General features: G+C 38.8%; 1 long non-coding RNA gene across 1 annotated transcript; it reads left to right on the top strand.

Annotated features, from left to right (window-relative positions):
• The first annotated feature begins 45 nt into the window (after positions 1-45).
• LOC111836913 (uncharacterized) lies at positions 46-3,113 on the top strand. The gene is made up of 3 exons (XR_002836516.2): positions 46-94; positions 694-761; positions 2,688-3,113. It is a non-coding gene; the product is annotated as an uncharacterized lncRNA (long non-coding RNA).
• The last annotated feature ends 215 nt before the right edge of the window (positions 3,114-3,328 follow it).

Raw genomic sequence — 3,328 nt, 5'->3', positions numbered from 1 at the left:
TCTCTTCCACGCATGCGCAAATGACATGCTACCGGAAATGCTCCTGAAATTTTGGTGAATATATCCGGTTTTTTTTCGCCGACGCTAGGGGACGGTAAGATTTGTGGCAAAGATTGGTTAAAAACGTGTTTTTCGGTTAAAATTACTCATCTTGTAAGAAGTTTTTAGTGAGGCAAACAGGTTAATTTAGGGATATATAATAGATCGGTTTCTTTAATTTTATATGCAGGTAATATGCAGCCATCGTGTGTAATTTAAACAGGAGTAAACCATGATACCCAGGGCTGCCAACTCTCAGTCTTCTGGCACGACACTCGCGCTGTCTGACTCTAAAGCTCACGAAAGATATCCTACCGCAAATCTGTATTATTCCATTATAAACCTATCAGCTGCCTCAAAACCATACAGACTATTTACAAGGGCATAAAACTGTTACATATATGTAAATGCATGTGCATGTGAACTATAGACACGAATTGAAAATCTCACGCCAGCCAGCTGACCAAAATTGGCAACCCTGTGGCACCTAATAACTCTAAATAAGTGTCAGTTATTTTTGTTGATAATCATCATTGTCATTTTTTTATTAAATAATGAATAGAAGTAGTATTAACTATATTTGTTGTCTGAATGTTCCTAAAACAATAAATTATACATTTGCTTAATAAAAACTGGCGTCCTCTATTTCTTTAGATTGAAAGTTGCAACCCTGCTTGGGGGCTGAGCTTCCCTAAGTGTCAAATCATAGAATTTCCTCTGATGTGAGTTACATGCTTTATTTATATCTTATAAAATAGATGTGTAAGCTTAGATCTTTGAGGCTGAAAAGGACTTTTTAGAAAGCACATTTTAATCAATACCTGATTGACAACTGAAGCACCAGATTAAGTGATTTACTATCTAAATTATTTATTAAGTTTAAAGCTGTGAACACAGCATCCCTGAGCCCTTCGAGTACTGATGTTTTGCATTGCTATCTCATGTATATGAACGATGATTAACTCCTATACAAGCCAGAATATTTCTGGGGGAAAAAGCTTTGTTGATTCTTGTCTACCACTAATGAAAAGCAGGAGCCCATCTGGATGATTTTAAGGCATAAAGCAGTTGTATTTGAGGGGTTTCTGAAAGAGACAATGCAACCTCTGTCTTCCTTTAGTGTTGAGCTATTCTTTAGAAGTATATTACTTTAAACTACAATAAACCAGATGTTTTCAGAATGCAAGACAAAAATGCATCCAACTATCCTTGTTATGCTGTAAATATGTTTATATAGCTTCATGCATGTGATTCGTGGGTGTATGAAGAAGTAATTCATCCTTTTTTTTCTGCATGTCCAATCGAGGGTGACAACAAACTACACCTTCCAGAGACTAATTTGTGGCAACTTTCTGTGAAACTTGTGCTTATTCACATAATCCAGTAATCACATGTTTTACTGAAAAGAAGCCAGCCACTATGTGTAATTCACTAAACTGAATTAAATTTGCAACTCTCGTTGGAATTCTTAGCTATGACAAAGTCATCTTTAGCCTTTTATAAACATTTGCTCCTTTCTAAATAATAGTTTGAAATCCACAGCAGAGCCTCTCTGTATCAGATTATCTGCAGGCTTTTTGGAAAGTCTTAGTGGACATTGCGGTGAACTGGGTCATTCCATTTTAATTCAACAAATGGCCTTTGCATCACCACTTACAACTTTAATAAGATTTGGCATGTGAATTATCCATACCTTCCAGGCCTCAATTTTGTTTATGTTTTAAACATTTTCCCTCTGAGATATAGTGCCTTTTCTGCACTGAGGCTAAGAAAAAACACTGAGAGTGTTGTCTTATGCACTGTATGTTTTTTTTACTATTATTACAGCTGCATGACTCACCTACAGCTTGTTGGAAGGCTCAAATAGTAGTTTTTCATAGTCAACATTTACATCAGTCTGTTTCTATTTTCAAGGTTGAAGTTCATCTCAAACTGCATTTTGTACTACATTTGGTCATTAAACACAGTGAAAGAATTGGAGTAGCTCATTTTTATAATGCAGTACATATTTATGTGTAGTGCATGTATGTGAAACATTGACCTGCTACTTGGTCCCCTTCATGAGATAATCACCCCAAAAACATCCAGTTTTTTTTCTGAGCCTCATAAAAAGGCATTTCACTATTTTGGGAAGAAAGTACTCTACCTGCTTTCAAATAAACAAGCTTTGAATGTTACATTTATTTAGTGCTTTATAGAACCAGTGGGAAGCCTCTTGACCCAGCACTGTGCAGCCCCCACCTGGATGATGTGACAGCAGCCATTCTGCACCAGTACGCTCACCACACAGTAGCTAAGGCGGTGAATGGGCAGTAGAGAATTCACCAATTACATATAGGGAATGATTAGGACAGCGTTCCCCAAACCAGTCCTCGGGGCACACTGGACAGAGCCACATTTTGTTTTATCCCAGCTCCCAGAACACCTGACCATGCAATCAGGAGCTCTGAATACCTCACAGGTGTGCTGGGTACTGGGATAAAACAAAAATGTGGATCTGTCCAGTGTGTGCTGAGGACCGGTTTGGGAAGCACTGGATTAGGAGGCCAAAGTGAGCAATTTTAGCCAGGGCACCAGGGTACCACCCCCACTTTTTTAAAGGATGCCCAGGGATCTTTCATAACCATATATTTATGTTTCTTCTCTAGGACGACTATTTTACAGCACACTGTCCTTGTGATCCACTGACCTACACCAACACCTCTTCCAGCAGCAACCCAGCTTTTCTGCTGGGTCTCCCATCCAAGTTCTGGCCAGGCCCAAACCTGCTTAGCTTCAGATGGATTTCCTAGGCTGACTTGTACATGGCACAGCTGCTGATAACATTTCTTGTTTTTCAACGGGGTGCAGGTGTTACAAGGCCCTGAACTTACAAAAACTGAAACTACATGCTAATCTCACTCTCTTTTAATCCATTTATTTCATAAAAATGGCCTAAAGAATGCAAATTTCTCCTTTGGTGAAGTGTATAGGTATCATTGTAGTGTGGTGTGTTAGGAAGCTGGGACTGTGACTGGAAGCTAACTGGTTTGAATCCCCATCGCATCCCATTTGGTTCTTTGCCCCAGGGACTGGCTGACCCTGCTTCTTCCAAAACAAATAAAAACTGTGTCACTTTGAATGAAAGTGTCTGTGTCTGTAATGTAAATGTAATGGAGACATTGCATTCGTGGACAACTAAATGTTGTATGTAATAAAATACTTAGGTGACTGTTTCACATCAGAGCTGAAACTGAAAAAGCTCATGTATTTGCTATTATCTGCTCTCATAACAGTCGGTTGAAGCTCA

The sequence above is a fragment of the Paramormyrops kingsleyae genome, chromosome 22 (genome assembly GCF_048594095.1).
Source record: "Paramormyrops kingsleyae isolate MSU_618 chromosome 22, PKINGS_0.4, whole genome shotgun sequence".
Classification (NCBI taxonomy): domain Eukaryota; kingdom Metazoa; phylum Chordata; class Actinopteri; order Osteoglossiformes; family Mormyridae; genus Paramormyrops; species Paramormyrops kingsleyae.
The sequence above is the reverse complement of the archived record's forward strand: the minus strand, read 5'-3'. Positions and strand labels throughout refer to the sequence as shown.